The sequence below is a fragment of the Lygodium microphyllum genome, chromosome 8, assembly GCF_053477565.2.
Source record: "Lygodium microphyllum isolate KBCC chromosome 8, Lygodium_microphyllum_v1.1.10, whole genome shotgun sequence".
NCBI classification, from domain to species: Eukaryota; Viridiplantae; Streptophyta; class Polypodiopsida; order Schizaeales; family Lygodiaceae; genus Lygodium; species Lygodium microphyllum.
In genome coordinates this window covers 8,465,026-8,488,871 of record NC_141142.1, presented here as the reverse complement: position 1 = coordinate 8,488,871, position 23,846 = coordinate 8,465,026, and positions in this window count along the sequence as shown.

The window sequence follows — 23,846 nt, the reverse complement described above, 5'->3', positions numbered from 1 at the left end:
ACCTTTCATGTTTTCACATTAAAATAAACGGACTTTGAGAGTGTCAATGTAATTGTGGAGTGTGCCAAATCATCCAATTCCCCTCATATATTTAAATCCATGTCCTCATGCTTCATTCCACTACATTTAATTAGCTTCACTTGCTTCTTCTGAAACAATACATTGTTAATTTGCTCTTTCCAATATGAACAATTTGTTTCATCAAGATTTTCAATATTGAATAATGCATTCTTTGAACTTGATGAAGAAGCCATAATGATAATAATGCATCATGCAGGCTAAAGATACCAAGATATGCCTAATTGCAAGCTCAAAAGAGACCAATTGGTTTTGCTAAATAAGTGCCCTTGTAAAGTCAAGAAACAACTATCCAAATATCAAACTAGAATAAAATTTATGTAAACTTGATATAATATCAATAAGCATTGATGTCAAAGGAGAATCTTGAATCCTTGACCTTTGCAACAACAAAGCTTCGCTCCTCGCTCCAAGAACAAGCTCCCTCTTGAACATTAACTACTGCTTTGATACCAATTGTTGAGAGGGAAGCAATGGTGGGATGCAAGGTAAAATCTATTGAGTGCAACAATGTTAAGAGAGAGAAGAACACGAGAGTTATGTGGGCACAAAATGAATGGTACCTTTATTCTTTGTTATCTTCACTTAAATGTGATTGTACAATATGTACTTATTATAAGGGGTGCGTGCTCAGCAATTTGCCATTGGCCTTTACCCCAAGACATCTTTTATGAGAGTCAATTTGAGGATTTCAAAGCAAAGCTTATTTACTTTTTTAACTCTTAAATTTCTTTATTTGTTGAAATCATTGCCTATGGAACACTATTGTTTACAATGGATAATTATGCCTTTCAAACAATGTGAAGCAATCATATAATGCCCTTTGCTTGTAAAAGAGCAAGTGAGAAATGTGGAGCATTGTGAGCTTCTCATTAATGTCTGCCATATGCATGCAATTATGTGTTGCCACCAAGTCATCTAGTATACCTAATTTGGGATAGGTATGTATATGACTCTAAATGTCCAATGGATAACATTATTATAAGCATGAATTATTTTTTAAACTTGCCCAAGGTCTACTTTCAAGAAATACACTAGCTTATAAAAGCTGTACAATCACTAGAACTATACTTAATGTCATTCTAAGAGCTATATAATTGAAAATGCCTAAATTTTAGCCAACAATAGTAATGTGTTAAGAGGTCACTGGCTTATTGACTTTGTAAGCTACCTAGAACAAACCATTTTGATGTTTATAGACAATGCATAGAGATCATCTAAAAAGGACAAAGATGTATGCAATAATCAAAATTTATAATTAAGGGGTTGGTAAAATGCCTATTTTGGGCTAGTTTATGTTCTAAGTGGTTTCTTGTCCAAAACCTTAAACCAAGGAGATGGTCTGATTCTTAAGAGGATTTCCTACTACCCTTCTAAACTTTTGAAGGATTCCTCTTATTTTTTGTTAAGAGATCTGGTGTCTTTGTAAACAACATGTGCAAGGACATACATGAGATGACGAGGTGGCATGGTATCAGAGGAGAGAGAAAATTGCAAAAGTTTTTGCAAACAATCTATTGAGAAAGTCATAGCTTGAGGTGCAAACCATGGAATGGGAGAAATTATTTTTGTAGATTCATTACAACATCAACAAATTGAACCAACAATCCCTTTTCTTGCAAAAAGCACCATGACATGAAACACACCCATTAAAGAACTTTAAAGAAACATGCCATTTTAAGACGACACTGATTTTCTAACACTTTTCAACCATTTACTCCTATAAGATACATGTCCGTACATGCCAAAAAGCATTAGCACAATCTTTTATTCATCACAAAGGGATACATATAGCTTTTGCAATCATAAAATTTAAAACATAAGGTTTTGCAATTAGGCACATGATTATGCAAACTCTAATCAACAAATTTGAATTGTGAATGAACTAGAGGAACTAGTTGAAACATTATAATAATTTATTTAATGTTGTATCATATCTATTGATTTTGTATGCCCATACCATACCTAGTAGAAATAGCCATAAAGGAGAGCACATAACTTTGGTCATAGTCCACATCTTCTATGGTAGTAATGCCCTTTTTCACAATGAATTATAATATATTGGGGCCTTGCACAACCAATGCCTCAATAAGGACTTTGCTCTAATGAATGCTTTCTAGGTGCAAGGAATTTGCTCATTGTATTAATCAAGGAGTCCATTTGAGATGCACTAGAATCTATCTCCACTTAGCAATGAGCTTTATGAAAATCGAAAAACTAGGTGATTTTCCCTTGAGGTTTCTAAAAATAGCCTCTTAAAATATCATTGCCCAATGGACAAAGACAATTGGTGGAATTTGTGTGCATGTCACAACAAGGATGGTAGACCAACGTTGTTTAAGTGCACAAATTCCAACAGTAATGTAGCTTTTTTTGCCAACAGATGATAATAAATATTCAAAATATTCAATCCAACCACATTTGGGAGAATACACTCACTAAAAGTCATTAATCTAAGTCACTTTCTATGTGTTGTTTGTTCTCTACAAAATCTCAATTGGCCATAAACATAAGTTTATCAATATTTGCATTGTTCCAAATGATTGGTGGAAGAAAGAATTAAATTTAGGTCAGAATAGTGGATTAAAGAATTTGAAAAAGAACATGAGGAATATGCAATTTAGCTCTACAAAATTTCCATGGCCATAGACATAAGTTTATCAATATATTTTCTTTGTTACAAATGATGGCTAGAAGAGAGAACTAAATGTAGACTAGTACAACAAATTATAGAATTTCAAAAAGCACATGAAGAATAAATAAATCCAATAAACTTTCTAAAATGTGATAGGAAAATACCACCATGTGAAAGGATTGAGCGCACACACAGGTGCTATGCTTATCACACCTTAGACCAAGAAAGTATTTCAAGATCAAGGGCAGTTTTGGGTTTTTGGTCTAGGGTGTGTATCTTGCAAAATGACCATCCAGATGCAAGATACCCTAAAAAATGGACATGCTAGATGGAAACACCATAGGTATGGTGGTCAAAATGCTAATGCTTATACTCATAATAGGAGGCATTATAGTAGCTATGGTGAGACACACCTAGAGCAATGGTGAACTAAGAATACACATTCAAAATGCTGAAGCTCATGTGCTTACAAGGCTATGGTGGATGGAAGAAGACAAGCTCTCCAAGATTCTAAAACCACTAAAATGATGAAAAAGCACCAATCCTATACAAAGATATATACATTGGCCGAGCCAAACAATGAGAAACCCCTAAAAGTATCCCTACTCTAGTGCAAATGGCTCTAAGTAGAATGTTCTGGAGCCTAGTAAGTTGGTTCATGACAAAATGGGGATGGGGGTTTGAAAACCACCATGCAAACAATTTGCCCATTTCAAAATATGGGCGATCTTGTACTTAGGGTGGACCCCCCCCAAAAATGATGACTTGTTGACTCATCTTGGCATAAGTTTCAATAGATAATGTGACTTTGCCCTATTTTAAATACCAAAGACATTGTTCGTCAAGTAGAGGATGCTGTCAAAGTTGCTCAAGTAATAGGAAGTTGTACTATTGTGAGCACATCTAGGAATGTGGGAGCTATATAAGCTGAATCATTCAAGGAATTCCCTATAGCTCTTCTTTTCCCTAGACTAGTACTTTCCATTTTGGTAGCCAAAGCTCAAAAGATATGCAACTCCTTTTCAAACTTGATTTCTCCTTCCACTTTCTGTTCTAGTTGTTATACTTCCTCCGTACTCTTCTAGCAATGCTCAAAATGTTGGTGTGTGAGTTCATCCACAACCCTTGGGTAATACGTGTAGAAGTAGCCTTACTCTTCCCATTACATTGGCCATTCTAGAAGCTTTTTGTGCTCTTTAGATAGAATTCCTATGCCATTTTGAGCATATACACAAGCAAGCCATATCATTGTATTGTCAATGTTCTTAAGACATTTAGTTACTAAGAAATTGTCATTTTGAGTTTTCTATCATCTTATCTCCTTAAGAAATCTTAGAATCAATTTAGGTTTTAAAATTGCTCGAGGATTTGGTTAAATGAAGGACATTATTAGAGCTATTGTATTGCTTGTGCCAGAGGTTATGACTATTTGGGTTTTGCTAAGGTTTGGAAGTAGTAGCTACAGATTTAGTCAAGGATGCCTAATCATATCCTTGGATGCATTGAAAGTAGTCATTTGCTTAGAAGTTGCAAGCATAAATTTGATGGCATTCTTATCTTTGGTGGTTATTGGATCTTTGGTGTTTCCATTACTTTCCCTTTACGATCTGATTCCTTGGTTTGAGTAGTGACACAAGGCTATTCTTTGTGTGTTCTCTTTTCTAGTTGGGTGACATGGATTCTTTAGATTTGAATGCTTTTGGATGTTGGGATGAAGTTTCAAGTGCTTTTGATTTTTGCTTGTCTATATTGGATGGTCCTATCATCTTTCATTTTGTGGTTTTCCTTTCAAATTGAGCACAACGTTGGATTGCAGTTGTTTCATTTCTCGCTTCTAGGTTTCACAATCACCTTCAACTCCTCTTTTGAACTAGTAACGTTTTTAGTTGGTTATACTTTGATAGTTGTGGGATTTGGTGTCTTTTTTAAATAGATAACTATTGACTTCTCAATTTTTTAACGATTGGCTTGTTTAATTTTTGACTCCTCTATTGACTTTGCTTCTGATGTTGACTTGCATTATTAAACCTATTAGGTTTAATACTCTAGTTTCTTGATTTCCCATATAATAACCCTAAGTGTGAAGTAGGGCTTTGGGGGACCCATCTCAACTTTTGAGTTAATTATTTGTTGATACCTATGGTGGTTAGCCTTTGGTCTCTTGAAGACCCTTAGTAGAGCTATCTCACATTTAGTTTCGACAACCTTGGAAGCTGTTGTGTCACACTTGCTAGCCTTGTTTCTCTCTTTTGTTTCACTAGGGGGACCCTCATTGAGCGGCTTTCTTTTCTCCCCTTGAGTCTTCAGCAACTACTATTTAAGGACTTTGTTACTAGGGTTTGTGCTTGATTCTAAGGTTGTTTTCTTACCTTTACCTTTAGGATAATCAAGATACCCTTAGTGAAATATATGATTATCTTGATGCTTGGTAGGCTCAAGTGTATGGATTGTGCTTTATACTTGATATTGTACTTGGTCTCATGCTTGAAACTTCTTCCAAGTAGAAACTTTTCCACATCTTGGTGATTTGGAAGCATGCAAGATATTATTGGCATGCTTTCAATAGCTACTGCCAAGAGAATCTTACACTTTCCTTTTAAGGAGTACGGGGATCCTTTATAAGGTTTGATAGTTGCATTTGTGGGTACAAGTTCAAGATGTCCAAATTTGGTGCATGTGTTGTAAGCTAGGATGTTAAAATTAGAACCCTTGTTGATGAGAACATCTATGGAATGCTCTCTTTTTTCTATGGGTTTGACCCTAGGAAAGGCAAGTGATAGTAGCTCTTCATCATTAAGGTCAATTCCTATGGCCTTGACCTTTCTTATTGAAGCACTTGAACTCATAGACCTAAATATGATGTCTCTTGCTAGATGCCTTGCATTTAGGAAAATTTCAATACATATGAGCAATAATGTACTCATTACATTGTAGGCAGGAATTATCTTCTTGGGGAGGTTCTTGCTTCTTTGGATAATTGTTTCCATGTTGATTACAATTCCAACACTTAATCACTTTAGATGTTTGATTCATGGCTTTTCCTTTGCCACATCCTAACATCATAATTGGAATTGGGCAATAGTCCATGAGAACTCCATTACCCTTTTTAGCATATGTAACACATGGAATCGTATGCTCCTCCTCTTTGTATAGTTCTCCAATGAGGTGTATAAGGGGTTTGTTGGGAGGGTGCATTATGATTGGCTTTGATATCTTAGAAGGATCAATATTAGCCCTTAGAGATGTAGGTTTTTGGTTAGTTGGGGTTGGCAAGGCCAATTGTGAGTTTCTTGGGTAAAAAGAGTCTTGATGTGGTTATTGAGGTCCAATAGTGACATGTGGAGTAAGATCCAAGAGTCCTTTACGTCTCACTAATAGGTAGCATCACACCCGAATTAGCTACAATTAGTACACACTTGATTGGATCTAGTAGACTCCGTTGGTAGATGGTCTCTATTGCAATGTATACAACAAATATCTAGTTGATAAGCCTTGGATTGCTTTATGACTTATATGAATCTGGCAAGTTTGAGTTGCTATTGCTTAAAGGCAACAATAAGTTCTTGTGCTGCACTAAGTTCTCTACTCCTTTGACTCAATTGAGGTTCTTGAGTTCATCTAGTCTGCTCGCTTTGTTCAGTACATCATTGATGTTGGATTAGTCTAGGGTTGAGCTTTTGACCATGGCTTGTAGATCCTCTGATATCTCTGAATGCCTTTGGTGAAGGAATTACTCATAGCTTTTAGACTTGGCCTTTCTCCAAGTGGGATTTTCTTGCACAAACTTTGCACTATAATACTTCATACTCTCTTCTTCTTGTTGTTGCTTTGCATTTATTAGTCATACAATGAGATTGTCCCCATATCCACCTTTCAAAAAGCTCTTTATACATTGGTCCTTTGACTCAATTGAGGTTCTTGAGTTTGACATGAGATCATTGGCCTCACTTGCTCGCTCAAATTTCTCTATGAAGCTATATGGATCATCTCTTACTCTACCCTTCTCCACTTGTTTGGTAATAAGGGGAATTTTGGTTAGTTCTTTAGTCTCGCATGTTTTAGGGGTGTTTTACCTAGTCCTATCAACAAGGTATTGGCTACATGTGTTCCTTTTTTGGAGCATACTCGAACTATCAATAAATCAACATTATACTAGATCCAGTCATTAGATGATCTTGTTGCTCTTGAATTTAGAATTGACATCTTGATATTATCCATTTCTCTTGGTATTTCTCCTTGTTCTTTTTGTGTGGCTACATTTAGGTCTAGAAATCACTCGAGGATGTCTTTGCCTTGGGTCTTAAAATTTTGTAACTTGTTGAGTACGACCGTCTAGTAATTTGCTAATGTCAAACTACACAACATTTTTGCAGGTTTGGATGGACTTCCATAGTTCCTATGGGATGTCCTCCCGGAATCTTTCTATTGCCATCTTGTTAACTAGCCTTTGGTTTGCTTCTAGGTCTATTAGCTGCACTATCCTATCAATGAGTTGCAAGATGGGGGCATTCTTGATTCTTGGTCGATGTTCAGAGTATATGGGACTAAGACACCTTGGGCTTCGAATATCTAGCTTTCTATGTAAGTGCATCAACTATAACATTAGGTTCTAATTAACTGAATAAGTCACTTTGGTTCTTCTTGTAAGGTTAGGTTTCCTATATGCCCTAGGATTTTTGTTTAGTCCTTGCAGGTGGTCTTGTGGTTCTTGAGAGCATGTTTCCTTTTGTGTTATTAGGTGTTCCTTTTCCTCCTTTCATTGAGTTGTTTAGCCATTCATTGATTTTTATATTTTATGAGTTCTTCTACTAGGACTTTTGATTCAAGTTTCAAGTTTATGTGCATATTTTTTCTTAAGCCATTTGTTGTTTTACAAGGCTCCTTTATCAATTCTTTTTGAGTGTCTATTTTCTTGACTTATCATTACTTTGAGAAAATGTGTGCAAACAATATTTTTCTTTCTTGTGTTGATGCAAGTGCCCTTGTGCACAATCTTCCTTTTACTTTTTTAATTGTAAAAGAATGTGTGGTTGTGCTCAAGCATGCTTTTTTGTGCATGTGATTACTACATTGAATTATTGTGGCAATTAGATAGTCCTTGCAAGTACCCATGATATTTCTTACGTTCCTTCTTTTGGCATTGAGATAGGCGCTCTCCACTCTTCTCTTCCTTCCCTGTGGATGGCTAGCTCTGTATTGAACTCAATCTTGATTTCTTTGCCTTAGTGAGATGGTATTGGTTTAGTAGTTTCTAGGTGTACAAGACAATTTGCCAACTAATTTCAAACTCAAGAACAAGATCAATGGAAGTTTAAGATGCAATACCTCCCAATTTAGGAACTTGGGAGATAGTTGTGTTTTAAAAGCAAACTCAAAAATTTTTGGATCTTCAATCAAGGTTTGTTCAAGTGGAATTGTAGAAGATACTCCATCTCACATGTGAATAAAATAAAGGGATTGCTAGTCCATTCCCCTTTAGGTCTCACCTCCTAGATGTGTGGTCTTTAAACTCTAACCCCCAGGCTTTTGCCCCCTCCTTACCTTGCTTAGCCATGTCTAGTTGAGGCCTTGAGATGCAATTGAGTTGGTGGGGTTGAGAGAGAGAGAGGAAATTTGTATGGCTAGATGAAGGTAAGGAGATAAGGTGGTTGTGGTTCATGGCAATGCAAGGATATGAAGGGCTAGAGTGAGAAGGGTATGCCTTATTGTGAGTGTGTTGGGGAAAGAAATCTGAGCATAAAAAAAGGGACTCTCTTGTGTTGTAATGGCTATATTAGTAGCTACTTACTAATCACATTCGAACAAGCATCCTCGGGAACTGTATCCTCCTCCACTACCTCGGGGAGGTTAGTCATAAATATATGTATGTATCACATGCGTTCAACATAAGAGATTTTTAAAATACCATTTTTACACATTTATAACATACAAAAGGGTCCCATATAAAGGGGTTACTTATAGATTGAATAGAAAAGGGTGATGGTTTATTAAGGTAAAACTCACAAATAAGGATATTTTTAAATAGGCATTGAATGCACATGATATAGAGTGTATACATATAGTGAATTCCCCGGGTCCACTACTTACCTTGCATCCCACTCTAAGTTTTGTAGATCTAGAACTACATGCTTCTCTAACATGTGTTGATGTGACAAGTAAGAGAAGTCGGTTGTTAAGAGAGTAGTCGACTAGTTGTGTGGGTATAGTAAGTGCTACAACAATAAGTCATCATGGGCGAGAAAGCATCTAGAGCATGCATGTAGAAATGTTGTAGACTTGCTTGATTGTGTGGTGATGGTTGGCCATACTCATAGGCTATTGATTGCTTTACACTTATAAGGTCACTATTCCATGAGTTGCATGCCATGTACTTGCTTTCTCACAATCATGTGCTTGTGTGGATAGCATGAAGTCATATTGCCTTAGTATTTCTTTCAATAAATTTAGTATTTGTATATGGCTTGCAAATACAAAAGATACTACTTTAGAGTATGTGCATCGGCTTGATTGCTGACAATATCCCAACATATCTTACTTAACTTGTCTAGCTTGCATCTACTATCACTATAGTATGTTCCATTGTGACCTTACTATATCACATCAAGGTCCATGGTTCTAGAAGAATAAGGGTATGTCCTTGAGGAAAGGGGACCTTCATTAGCATCATCATTTTCAATTCAGTTATAGTCATCATGCTTGCATTAGTGGCTTCATCTAGAATATCACATTAAAGCCCATGGTTTTAGAGGAATCAGGTTCTCTTCTTGAGAATAGAGGATCTTCATTAGCATCATCATTGTCAATTCATTGGCAATAGTCATCATGCTTGCATCAATGGCTTCATCTAGGAGAGTGATTTTGTGCTCTCTCCTTGCTATTCAGAAACTTTAGTACTTTATGTAATATGCTTGTAGAAGAGGTCAATATAATAATTAACATTGCATACATTGAAAATAGACATAAGCCTTCTATAACAAGCAACAACTTGAGCATAGATTGTTCATCTATCAAAGATGCTTGCCCTCAATAAACAGACATCAAAAGTCCCTTATGTGGTTTATAAGATGGGAAAAGTTATTTCACTTCTGTATAAGAAGATCAACCCAAGAGATTAGTTTTCCATACGATGACAAGATAAGGTGATGAAATTATCATTTCAACAAAGGAAAGGAATGAAAAGCATAGCCTTCTAGGAGTATTTAGATCATATTGCCTACCCTCATATAAGCAAATAAATACATTTGTAGTGGCATCTTGCTTGCTGTTAGTGAGAATCAATCATTTTACAATAGCCTTACTTTGAATAATAGTGGGCTTGCATTAGATTTATGAGGGGTATGCGGATAATAGTGATAGTACATAAGGATCTCATGGCAATGTAGGTAGAAGAAGTAGTATTGTTGATGTTGATGGTGCCACTTGACAATATTGTGGTTGTTCTCTGATACCCCTAGAATCATCTTGCCTCTACCTTATTGGTAATTAGTTCGACCCATGCCTTGAATGGTACACCAATTGTAATAATATTACTCCATTTTGGACCAAAGTTTCTTGACTGTATAGTGCAAAAAGCTACGCTTAAGCAACCTTGAAGCCTTATGACTCCACCAGTATTGGCATCATAGATCTTTCCATTAGTTTCATGTCTGTCCAGTCGAGATCTAGAACGCGATGTTGCAAGCACACCCTAAAAGCCCCCATAATTCATGTCTATCGAGGATTATGGCCAATGGCCACTCACCTCTTGAAAATTGGCTTTTTTTTCTTGGAACAAATAGTTGTAGTTTTTGTCAATATTTGGTTTGGATAGAGAAGACTGCTATCCTACGATTGAGCAAAGATGAGGCAAAAACAACAACAACTTGCAATTGCCATGGGATACCCGTGGTCGTTGCAAAATCATCCGGTTTTCAGCAATGTTTTCCCTTGAGAAGAGAGGTCAAGAGGGCCTATATTACTTCTTGAAAATCGAGCAATAGAAATTTTGCAATAAGAAGATTTATGGGCCTTCGAAAGGAGGAGAGGGTTCCTTTTGCGATCATCGAAACGAAAGATCCACCGAATCCTAACACAATGAATTCTGGTGAATGAGCGTGTAGCCTAAACGACCAACCGAGAGAGGCTCGCAGGCTGGTTGCAACTCACGCTCGTAAGGTTGCGGTCCTCCGTGCTCGTACGGTCTCGCTTCTTCACGCTCGCATGGTCTCCGTCTGATCTCATACATGCCCGTGATGCCACTATTCGTAAGGTCGTTGCTGCTCGCAGCTCTAATTAGTTGCATGAAGGGCGAGGTCCCGATCACGAGCAGCGCCGCGCCAGCTACTCATTAGTCCCCGTGCTCGCGGCGTGAGTCGTACATCGCTGCAGTCGCAAGGCGTTTTAGAAGCGTAGAGCATCAATCGCAGACAACCAATCTAGCGTCGATCACTCGTGCATATGTTGCAAGGTGCCAGCTGCTCACATCAGCTTGCCGCCGTTGCCAACTGCCCAAGCAATGGCTATACCTACTGTCACTTGCAAGCTGCCACTTTCCCAGTATACATTAATCGCCATCAGCATTCACTTCTACATCTCCTTTCTCTCACTTGCTACAGCCCGTAACGTCCAGATTAACACGTACGCCCTATAAACGCAAGTACATGGCTCCCTATCTTGCCTCTGAACAGGGCAAATTCCCTCGTTGCCAACGCCATGATTAGGCAACGCTTCAACTCGAGAAGACCACCTAGCCTAGTTATGGCAGCGAGCTCTAGTACTCAGACTTAGAGGTCGAACTTAACCAGTAGTGGGCGGTGGAGCTTAACCAGTAGTGTGAGGCACATTGCTTAGAAACAGAGCTCGCTTCGATTTCCTGAGAGAGAAATCTTGATGGTCTTCCCCTGAATGAACGATGGAGAGATCGCGGTCAAGGACCAAGCGCCATCCAACTCCAACACTTGGTGTTATCATACTTGTAAAGCATCCTTTCTCTATCCTTATCTTTACGTTTAATCATCTCTTTTTTGCCCTCTTTGGAATCTCATCCTCTAATCACCTCAAATCTTATCATTACGCTTACTACCCATCACTTGCGTCATGTCAACTTCTCATGTTTCATCATTTGTCTTCTACATTCGTCTTGCCTTGGATTATAGAATAATGAATTCCCTGCACATAAGCAATGGCTATTCTTACAATCCAACAATGGGCTTAAGTCATCGTAGTGTTTTCTTGTCACTCAATGTAAGTGGCTATGTTTCAAACCCTCAAGATTAGCCTAGAAATGCTCACTAGTACCATAAATCATAATACTTATGCTCTTGATTCGAGAATGAGATGTCACAAAAGTACAATGTCTCCACGTTTACAATTCATCTCACGATCGTATGTTGCTTGGATATAACGAATTACACCCTTATCTCTTTTAAAGGTATTGCTTTCGAGTGGGTAATTCAAGGAAACAACAATAGGGTGAAGTTTACGAATGAGGTTTGGATGAGATTGACACTGCAACAGAATTGAACCACAGATGTGATTGCTAACGCATCTTTACAAGTACGTTTGACTACATGTACATATTTAGATGTAAACACATGGTGCTAATTGACATTCAAATGCTCAAACAAATGCTAAGTAATTGATTGTTCTTCTGAGCATATAAACATGCATTCACATGTGCTGACTTTTAAAAACTATAGTTGTGCTATTTCCAACTTTTGTAGCCTATGCATTCATGTAATATATGTATGCACAGCTTATATCTATGCCTATGCCCATTCCTATGCTTGGATGTATGTGTATTTGTGTGTGACTAATGCATATGTGAAGCCTAAGTGCATGCATAGTGTATGCATATGCACATGCACTATGCATAGGCTACGTATATACATAGGCTATGCATACACATACACATATGCATAGGTTATGCATATGCATATGTATATACAAATGTACATGTGTATGCATGCATGCATATGCACATGTGTAGCCTACGTATATGTGTAGCCTATCAGTATGTTTGTGTGTGTAGCCTATCCATATGTATACTATATGTGTATGCATGTATGTAGCCTATCTATAACCATAGCCTACACATGTAACCTATGCATATGTGTATGCCATCCTATGTCACTAATCCTAATGTGGCGTGTTTTTGTAGATGTACATGATTGTCTCATTGCAAATGTTGATTTAGGTGGGGTCCTCATCTAAAAATCCTTACCCCAACATTGACAGAGATAATTACAACGTGTGAAAAAATCATATTAGAGTTGAAGTCTAGTTTTTTGGGTATCCCCCTTTTGCAAAAAGTGATACAAGTATATGATTAGCCCTTTGCCTTCTCAATCGTAAATGGTAAGATGGTCCTTGCCAGCTAAAGATGCAATTGTTATATTATCTCTATTGTGGGAGTTGTCCCAAGAGACTAGTAGTAGCCATGGATGCAAGTGGGGGAGAGAGAGAGAGAGAGAGAGAGAGAGAGAGAGAGAGAGAGAGAGAGAGAGAGAGAGAGAGAGAGAGAGAGAGAGAGAGAGAGAGAGAGAGAGAGAGAGAGAGAGAGAATGTTTGGGAAATTGTTTTGGTGGTAATCATAGCCCCCTCTTCACCGTCAACCTAGTAGCATGATGACTGACCAACAAGATGAAGGCAAACCATATGGATACTATGATTTGACTAGCAGGGGTGAAGTCTTGCAATACTATAGAGAAAATAATATCATAAAGCATAATATATGCTAACCATAGAGATTTCTTAAAGTTCATCGACAAAGATCCTACTAAGTTCCTAGAAACCTTTACTACTGTGCATAAGAAGTTCTATAATCCTATACATTTGAGGCTTATGAAACACTGAGCACAAGAAAGGATCCAAAAAATTAATGCTAGCAAGAGGTCCCTAGTTAAAGCGAGAGCATTTGAAAAAGAGGGGAATTGAACAAGGCTTGGGTCCTATGTCAATTACTACACATGGCCTAGAGTGGGGTGAAGCACAAAATAGGGTGGAGTGTGGAATCTTCAACCCACAACAAAGGGAGACATGAAGAATCCAAATGGAATCATTTAGATTCTCACATTTAGATTATGTGGCATCAATAACTATAAGGTGCAGTTTATAAGTATCTACATTTCTTCTTAAGCTTTTATGTGCTTAAATTTGTGATGATACTCTTGGTGTTTTTATTTTGTAGTTTAACATTGTGGGCCCAAATTTCACTACTCTGTCGAGATGGCTTATAAGCACAATCACAATAGGTTTGACACATGGATGCACTTGTATGATGAGGGTATCATTATAGAGCAAATGTGGCATGAAATCATGGTAAGTAGAATTTGTTAAGTAATTTCTTTTGACATACTATTCAAACACTTAAGATCTTTTAACTTTGTCTTTTCCACATTTGTAGAGGCAATAATGTAAGGAGGTGGACAAAGAGAAAGGAAGCCAAGAAGGGGATGATGTGGAGGGTGATGAGTAGAGAGGGGATCTTGATGACACCTCCTCCTATGAGTTATGATCCATGTATATAGTATATAGCACATAGGGTGTTCCACACTAGAATCCACAATAGCTTATTGTCATTCAATATTTTCTTGTGTCAAACTATTTTATTGTGCGTATTTTCAAAATAAATTTTAGGTTCAATTTATATAACCAATGCCCAAGGAGCACACAATACTTTTTTTTTTTTTAAAAGAGGAGTTGTTGGTTGCAAAATTGTGCAACTGATAGCTTCTTCTTTTCTTTTTCTTTTTCTTTTTTTTTGCGGGGAGGGGGGAAATATGTCTGCATAGAGCATGCTTATGATTGCATATAAAAATGCATGAAATTTGTAGATGGAGTGTGTTTAAAGAACCATTTAAATTACCATGAATTATGCAATAATAGCACATTTAAATATACATTAAAAATCATGCTTAGTTTTTGTAATATAAATCTGACTACATACATCGGTTTTGTGTCATGGTGTTACACAATCTTAGATGCACTTGTATTTTTTAAAAATAAATTCAAGAAATGCATCAATGTGGTCGTGCACATGCCTTATCCCTTATAATGAGGGTTTCACATCTAGATGAAGGTGTACAACTTCTTCCATTTGGATAAAAAGACATGATCAACATCACCTAGTACAACATGCCCTCAACCAAGCTATGTGCAAGAGAGGAGAAGAAAAGCATAAATTTGCCAAGTGGCAAAGGAAAGCACTACCTAAGCAAACAAGACCTAGTCTTACAAGACATCAAATAAAACATAGAAGAAACTCTTTTAACTATATGGTGATTGGCCGCTAGTGAGGTGCAAATAAGTGGAGTCATGTAAGGGAAACGTGATATCATGTTGCCTATGCAATATTGTGCTACTCTATCAAACTATTGAATGCTCCTAAGGTCTCAAAGATATGAAGCTCATGTAAATCTATTCAAGCAAGCAACAAATTGATGAGCCTTTAAGTAATTGATGATACTTCCACAAGATTTGTATTTGAAGTTTTTTGGGGAGGGGCTTTTTTGGGTTTTTTTCTCTATATGGCTCCCCTACTTTACCATAATCTCTCTCTAAGCTACTCTACTCTCTTGCTAATCTAATTTTATTTCTCTAAAGTATTCCTTGGTTGGCTTCCTAGCTAGCCATGTGTTTACTAAGCAAGATGCACAAATGGAAGATTGGTTCCTCATCGTTTCATCCCGCTTATGTAGTCAAAGCTTCTTATTCCACCACACAATGAGAATAGGAGTGCCATGAGTGTATTGATTCTATCCTACCAAAATGTTGGCCTCTTCAAGAATTCAACAATGGGACTTTGGATGAAGACTCTCATTCTTTTACTAGCTCAATCCACTCACAGCTCAACTATCTCTCACCTAGTTGGCTTGCACTCCAAACTCCAAATCATCGTGCTCTCTTACCACAAACCCAATGCAAGCAAGAAAACCTGACAAATTGAGAGTGTATAATATAGTCACCTACTTACCTTGGATACATTCTAGTCTGAGTGCCGTCAAAGGTTCATTGTTGGTAGCCTTACAATTCATGGGGTGCTTCTCAATCAGATTTTGCTACTCCTTCCCATTCGATCCAATCTACAATGGCTCTCTTGATGAGAGGAAATGTAGACGAGAAGAACAAGAAGAAAGGTATAAAGAAGAGCTTCTCGAAGTGGTCTCTCTCTCATACACATCTCTCTCTCAACCTCTTAGTCCACTTCTCCCCCTCCAAGCTATGCAATCGAAAGGGAAATAAGAGAAGGAAAACAAGAAGAGAATAATAGCTTCACTCTATTAGTCTCTTACTCAAGCTTTCACTTCCATTCAACCATTCTCTTTGTCTCCCTCACTCTCAAGCAATGATGCTTAAGAGGATAAGATGGAACCAAGCATAATTGTTGCTCTCAAAATTGCACATACAAGAATAAGCTATCTATTCAAATTTTCACTTTTTATACATCGGGTTGATTTTAAGGCTTCCTGCTTAAGTTGGGAACCATCTATCCATTTCCTCTGAAGCTGTGATTGGTCCTCCATTTTTTGCATGCACTTAATTACTTGTGGGCATGGGTAACATAAAAATGAATAGAGATTGTGTGCAATCGTCTCATCCATTACAAGTCTTCTACAAGTACCTTCAAGTGATATTACAATTTGTATGAGAATGGCTCAACCCTCACTAATGTTATAAAATACAAACGCTTCTCATTTGAAAGTGATTGATGAGATTAAAGTACAACTATACTAATGGATGAGTGGTGCCTAAAATTAAAACAATGTAATTTAGAAAACCAATTAATTTTTGGAAATAGTTTCCCAAAGTTGGCCAGTGTAGCTTTTAGCACTTTGACTTTTTTGCATCCCCCATCACTTCTTAAGATAGCATGACTTGAAAATGTGGGCCGTGTTAATGTCATCGTCACTATCCAAAGAATGTTCTATAAGGCAAAACAAGCAATGATACATTTAGGAAGGCACATCAAGCACAACAAAACATTTAGCAATGTACTTTTCTATGGGCATATTAATCTTCCATTCCATTGTTGCTTCAAGTGGCCAAAAGCATTCTTGACAACATCTTGCATTGAGGCAATGACATAGATGCAATCTTTTTCCTAGTTTTTCTCAAGCATTCTGTATAGTGTCATGAGATAATCATGGAGTGCTTATCCATCGGCTGCAATTATGTATTCTTGAATAGAGAATGCTTAGCAAATATTTTGAGGACTTGAAGGCATTGACTTTTAAGCACTTGTGGAGAATAATGTATCAAGTAGAATCTTGTGTGTTTTACTATAAGTGTGTTTTACTTGTGTTTCTCTCTAAGTGCCTTTCACTAGTATAGGATAAGTGCACACGTTGTTTAAGTTGGTTATGAAAGAGGTCTTGATTTAAGGAATCCTCCCACTTTGAGAATACATGCATGGTTCTTGTTGCTTCACCATTGTAAAACAAACCTACAAGCATATTAAAAAGGTGCAAGCCAATCAAGTACATTTTCTTGGAGAAAAATGTTAGCTTCATGGTTTGTGCGTGTGCGTGTGCGTGTGCGTGTGCGTGTGCGTGTGCATGTGTGTGTACGCGTGCGCGTGCGTGCGTGCACACACACACACACACACACACACACACACCAAGCATTTAACAAATCAATAATATGCTTTATTGGTCACCATTGGTAGATATCTTAAGGAAACGTATGGACTAGGTGCATTGGGATAAAAAATGATGGATAATAAACTATTGCAATGATGTTTGCATACAACTCACTAATCACTGTTAGTTGTGATAAAAAGTACCAATTATTATATATAATTATAACCTTTCACAGTAGAGATTTGTTGACAGTAGGACCTAAAGTTAGAGAAGACCATTAAGACTTGTGATTGGATGCAAAAGATGGACAATTCATCAATGCTAATTACATTTTATCATATATGTGTGGACCACCACATTGACATTGTTGTTTGATCCCTTAATGAGAGAACTCTAGCCTTCTAGTGATTCCTCTTATTGGGCCAATCCATTTTCCTTCTTATATTAGGACGCTTTAGGAGGGGGACCATCACCCATGAGAATTTATTGACAATATGGAAGGCATCTTTTTGTCACCCATGAGAATCCCTTAGTGATAGGCTTCCATTTTGTGTTTCTCATTTGGTATACATGACAAATAAATAAATGTTCCTTTGAGGGGGCCTTTGTAGTTGTTGAGGATGTGTTTCTCTAAGCATCTCCTTGTATCTTCCTAGTGTGGAGTTTTGAGTGTCATTACATTGTAAGAGGAGATAAGAAGAATCAAGAAAATAAGATTCTCATTAGTTCAAGCTTAGAGAAAACAAAAAGAAAGGAAATATGATTGAATGCTCAAGGCTTTCATTTTTTAAGGGAACTCTTCTTTCTCATAGAATAAAGATATCACGTATAATACTGAAATTGAGAACCCCCTTTCCTTTCCACAATTAGAAAAAGAGCACGCACGCACGCACGCACGCACCCACACACACACACACACACACACACACACACACACACACACACACACACACACACACACACACACACACACACACACACACACACACACACACACACACACACACACACACACACACACACACACACACACACACACACACACACACACACACACACACACACACACACACACACACACACACACACACACACACACACACACACACACACACACACACACACACACACACACACACACACACACACACACACACACACACACACACACACACACACACACACACACACACACACACACACACACACACACACACACACACACACACACACACACACACACTTCTTTTATAACACACTCATTCACACATATGCACACAACATGAAAGATGGGTATGATAAAATAACTCTCCCCTTTCTTTCACCCCCTCTCCCTATGTTACGCACATTGACTATGCATAGATTCCTCCTCCCTTGAATTTGGTAAGATGAATTCCATATTCGATTTTTCTCCTCTGATTATGCTTGATCTCCACTGCTTCATCTTTGATCGTAGCTTTAAAAGGAGACTCGTGCAAGAAGAACCACAAGGTCAACCTACTCTCATAAATCTCTATAGCAGCCTTTGTCTTCGATCACAAGTGCGATATGACTTTGATAGCAATGTCAAGCAATCCATCCAAAATCTTGTTTATGTTATCTACTCTAGTCTATGGATCAGCAATCTGATGCTTATTTCTATTGTCTGGTAGGATGATTAAGGCTATTCTATTGGCCATGGTAAGGGTGAAATTATCTACACTATAGTCTATATGCTTGGTTTAAAAATTGTAGCTTGTTTTGCAATATGATATGCATGATCAGTTTGAGCAAAGGAATTGGGTAAGAATCTATAAAGAACTAGGTCTTCCTTGATCATTATTCCATGATATTGGTCTTTGGTTGCCTTTAGCAGCCTTGAGAAAAAAAGAACATGCATGATGTATGGGCATACTCTAATTGAGAAAAATGGATATATGCCTATTATTTCAGGGATATACTTGTGTGCTTTGGCCAAGCAAAGCAAGTATATTGCTTACTAGCCCTAATTAGGGTCTAAAAATCTATAATGTTAAATAGCCCTTTTTAGCTATAATTAGGCTCCAAGTGATTTAAAACTAAATAGCATATATGTTTAGATGTGTAGAACTGGTGTGACCTTATGACCAATATTTTCCCTTAATACTATAATGACCTAAATGGCTTCTCTAAGATAAGCAATATTTGCATGATTAGCATTATGAATTCCAAAACTAGGTATTGATTTTGGTAGCTATATGGTTATAAACTTTAGCTTGCCCAACATAATTAGTGCAAATAGATCTATTGTATAGTAGAAACGTATAGAATTAACTACTGTAGCATGTACTGCATGACCATTTTAAACAAAAACTAGAATTCCCTAGTAGTATTTCATGATACCAAGCCTTAGAGGCCTCTCTAGTAGCTATGATGTAAATGGAACCCACATAAAATATACACATAATCTAGTATGGAGATACTTTTTCCAAAAAGTGAGGAAGTTGAGAAAACAAATCTTCTAACTCTTATCTCATGTGTCTTTACATGGTTTGGGCAAGCAAAGTAGACATGTAGCTTATTACCCCAAATGGAGGTTAGTAAAGCTGTAATATGAAACTCTCATGTTGGAACTTGGGCATAATAACTAATTTAGCATACTCTTCCAGAATATCTAGTGAAATTGAATGCTATCTATGACTAGTTGATTTATACAAAAGCTAGATTTTGCAACTAAGGTCTCTAGTAAATGTTGGCATTGGTAAGAGTGAGATCATTTGCAAAATAATCTATCTACTTGATACATAAAAAAGTTGCGGCTTGTCCTGCAATATGATCTACAAGTTCAGTTTGAGCAAAGGTATTGGGTAAGAATTTGCAAGAACTAAGCCTCCCTTGATAATAGTACATAATATTGGTCTTTGGTGACCTTTTAAGCTGCCCTAAGCAAAATAGAAGATGCCTAATGTATAAGCATACTAAAGCCCAAAAAAAAAAACTTATCTATCTTATATCTCACGGATATACTTATTTTTCTTTAAGCAAGCAAAGCAAATATGTTGCTTACTAGCCCAAATCAACATCGAAAAAACTGAATACCATTCTGATTATAATTAGACACTTAATAAACTAAAAGGCATATATGTTTGGAGGTGTGGAATTGGTTATTCAACAATCTGAGTTTATGAATACTTTTTGACCATTGAAATACTATAATGAATGTGTAATTATTTAAGGTTGGAGAAAAATAAATCTTTAAAGGCTTCTTTGTGGTAATTAGTAACTAAAATGTCATATTCTACATAAACAAAGGGGGAGAAAAGTGTATGCAAGAAGAATAGACTTGCTTTTGGTAGCTACATGGTCACAAACTTTAGTATGCACTGCATAACTAGTGCAAATATATCTATTTGACTAGTTGGTCTATACAAAATTTAATGTTATAGCATGTTCAACATGACCAAGTCTCCCTAATAATATTTCATGATACTAATCCTTGGTGGAATCTCTCATAACCCTAAAGTAAAAAGAACTCACATAAAATATAGACATAATCTAGCATGGGATATTAACAGATTATATACTTACTATCTCATGATTATTTAGGGAAGCAAAGCATGTGGCTTATTGGCCCAAATGGAGGGAATATAATCTGTAATATAAAATACACCCATGCTATAATTTGGTTGTGAGCACGAATTCAGCATACTCTTAAATGAATGACTTGAAGTAATTAGAACCTGAATGGTATTTATGATTGGGATAATGCTCTTTGATGAATGGTTGATAGTCTTTTTGTGTGCCAAAAATTGTAGTGGCTATTTTGCAAGATTAGTATTATGACATTATGATGAAAGATATAACTATTTTGGTAAGCCTACATAAAGTTAGAGTTGCCTCATTTGTTCTCTCTAAGGTAGGAGTATTGATCTTACATGATGCCATAATTATTGACTAACTATTTGAGAATATGCTCTAGTTTATCAATAGCTTGATAAATGATTGATAGCATTTTTGTCACCCAATAAAATATTAGTGAATTGCAGGATAAGTATCTAGTTGTTGTAATACTCAAAGAGACTACTTTGGTAAGCCTACATGAAGTTAGAGGTTGCCTCATTTGTTCTCTCTAGGTTGAGAGTAATGACCCTACCTTGTGCCATAAGTATCGATGAGCTATTTGAGTTTACTGAAGTATATAAAATATGTTTGTTGTGTAATTGAGCTATTTGTTTTGCACGACCACTAAAAGCAAAAATTAGGTCTTCCCTTATAATCCTTGATGAACTCTCTGGTAGCCTTGAGAAAAATAGGGCCTAGACAAAGTAAGGCATAATATATTTTGGGGATCTTTAAAAACAAAAAACAAAAAGGGAGTTACAAAAATTAATAATATGCCTCCTATCTTTGGATTATCCACACATACTTTAGGTAAGACATGTGGCCTACTAGCCCAAGTGAAGGCCAAAAAATCTATAGTATAAAATATATTCCTATATTAATTTGTTTATAAGCATTGAATTGAGCCTAGTCTTACATTATTCCTTAATTAGTTAAAGTAATTAGAAGCTAAATGGATTCTATGAATGATAGAATGATATGATCAACAACTTGTTCTTATAACCATTAAGTAGCCCTTGAACTATTGTAAGAAATGGATGATAGATAGAATTTTTATCAGCCATAGTAAAATGGAAGGTCGTAGTGGCTTTTTTGCATGACTATTAGTGTAACATTATGGTATAATACCAAAGCAATTGCTTTGGTAAGCTTGCATGTAGCCAAGGGTTTCCCCATTTGATTAGGGTATGAGTTTGATCTTACCTAGTGGCATAATTATTGACCATCAATCTGAGGTTACTTGCCTACATGACTGAATTATTTTGTTGATTAATTGGCCTTGCTAAGTGAAGGGAGTGAACCTTGAGTGGAAGAAAGAGTTATGATTGAAGGAGCAAGAAAGCAAGAGCAAGAGACAGAAGATGTGGGAATTCCAACTATCACAATGTGTGACCAGCCTTCCCTTATTTAAATGTCACAAAAAAAAAAAAAGAATGAAGAGATAGTGATAGACATCGGCCACCTATAGTGTATAGGTGTGTGGATAATATTGGTAGTGTAACTAATACACGTGGCTAGGCATTATCTCATTCTACGTCCATTATCTTCCTAAAAAAGACAAAATGTTCCATTGAGAGACTTTTACCATGCACATCTATTGGATTTTCATTAGTTAGATGTTGACAAGCTCAACAAACTTGTCCTCTACCACCTCCCCGATGAAGTGATAGTGCACCTCAATGTGCTTTGTCTTCACATGGAAGACCGGATTCTTGGCCAATTGAATAGCGCTCATAGAAAGTGGATGCAGTGTAGGGATCCCATCAGTCACATGAAGGTTTGTTACTAGAGGGCCTAACCATAGAGCCTTCTTGCAAGCCTTAGTGGTTGCAATATGCTCAGCCTCGATAGTAGAGAGAGCAATCCATTTTTGCACCCTAGACATCTAAGAAACAACACCTCCAGCAAAGATGAAGACATAGCCAAAGATGGACTTCCTACTGTCTGCATGCCTTGCATAATCAAAGTTAGTGTACCCCATGACTCATGTATCCTAGCCACCATAACATATGTACATATCTGTCGTGCCCTTAAGGTACCTCATGATACCCTTCACAGTATTGCAATGCCGCCTGCCAGCAGGTGTAACCATATAATGTGCCATCACTTCCACTACAAATGCTATGTCAAGACGAGTGGCTATCATGGCATACATCAAATTGCCCACTATGAATGGATAAGGGATCTTGGCCATCTCAGCCCTTTGCTCAGTTGATTGTGGACAATCAACCTAACTAACCTTCACATGAGAAGATAAAGGATATCCAATAAGCTTACCATCCTACATATGAAAGTGCTCAAGGACTTTATGGATATACTTCTTCTGCGATAGATAAAAGAGCCCCTTAGAGCAATTGCACGTGATGCACATCCCAAGAATATGCAAGGCGTGTCCCATATCCTTCATCTCCAAGCTCTTCTTGAGCTGAGGTTTCAAGGCATCTAGCTCATCATGAGCTCTCCTAGTAATATGCATATCATTCACATAGAGTATCAAAATCATAAGGCCACCATCATGCACCTTCTTCATGTATAAGCATGGATCCATAGCACTATGGCTATATCTTTGTGTGCATAAAAGCATCAAATTTGTGGTACCAATCCCTAGGTGCCTGCTTAAGGTCATTCTCAACTTGCATACTAGGTACTCCCTGCCTTTTTCCTCAAAACCCTTAGGCTACTACATATAAATCTCATCATGCAAGTCCCCATGTAGAAAACCTGTCTTTATATCCATCTACTAAAGGTCCAAATCTAGTTGAGCAACCAATGCTAGTACCAAGTGTAGAGTCGTCATTTTGATCATAGGAGAAAAGATTTCATCGAAGTCAACACCATGTTCGTGCTTGAAACCCTTAGCTACCAATCAGGTCTTATAAGCAGGCTTGGGGCGTTCAGGGATACTTTTCAACTTGTATACCCGCTTCATAGTAGGTACCATTAGTATAACTACACGGTCGACTAGGCACATGCGCCTTTACCCCCAACACTATGCT